The following is a 1,088-nucleotide window of genomic DNA, read 5'->3' on the forward strand; positions in this document are numbered from 1 at the left end:
TTTTTTTGAGATGGAGTCTTGCTCTGTCACCCAGGCTGGAGTGCAGTGGTGCAGTCTCAGCTCACTACAACCTCCGTCTCCAGGGTTCAAGCAATTCTCCTGCCTCAGCCTCCTAAGTAGCTGGGGTTACAGGCGCCTGCCACCATGCCTGGCTAAGTTTTGTACATTTAGTGGAGATAGGGTTTCACTATGTTGGCCAGGCTGGAATCAAACTCCTGACCTCAGATGATCCACCCGCCTCAGCCTCCCAAAGTGCTGGGATTACAGGCATGAGCCACTACACCCGGTCAATGATGCCTTCAATTTAGGAGAAAATTCTGTGCTCTAGATTTTAGTATCTCACCTCAACCCCAATGCCTCCATCATCTTTGCCCAGAAAACCTCAGCAACTAGTGGGGTTTAGATGGGGAATTGAACATTCAACCTCTAGCCATCATTGTTCAGCCTCCTAATTATTTGTGAACAGCTGGATGGCATTCGTCTCATCCTATCCTTTCCATGCCTAAAAAGTATGAATTTTCCAGATAAAAATCAGAGGTGAATTAATAATAGACCAAGACAGAGGGGGATGAGAATCAACTTTTCCCTCTTTCTACTTGTAATAACATTTCTTCAGAAAAAAATATGTATATGCTTCCAAGCTTGAAGTTTTATGGTTGTTTTTTCCTCATGTATCGTCTATCATCAAAGGAAGAAAGGTTAAAAATATCTCTTCTACCCTGTAAAGGGATTGCTGGGGTTTGCTGATGACCCTATGGCCTCTACCTTTCCTTCTCCGCCCCCAATAAAAAGATCATGACAATCACTGCTATCTGATCGTGCCAGCAGGAGAAAGGAAACAATAATCTAAAAAACTTCCAATTTCTTTCTATTGGTTCAACAAATGAACTGAAATAATCCAACATTTCAGATTCCAGGGTGGCCCATACATTTTTTTTTCTTTTTTTTTTTTGAGACCGAATCTCACTCTGTCACCCAGGCGGGACTGCAATAGCGCGATCTCAGCTCACTGAAACCTCCGGCTCCCAGGTTCAAGCAATTATTCTGCCCCAGCCTCCTGAATAGCTGGGACTATAGGCACGTGCCAC

Source organism: Mandrillus leucophaeus, unplaced genomic scaffold (genome assembly GCF_000951045.1).
Source record: "Mandrillus leucophaeus isolate KB7577 unplaced genomic scaffold, Mleu.le_1.0 Scaffold937, whole genome shotgun sequence".
Classification (NCBI taxonomy): Eukaryota; Metazoa; Chordata; class Mammalia; order Primates; family Cercopithecidae; genus Mandrillus; species Mandrillus leucophaeus.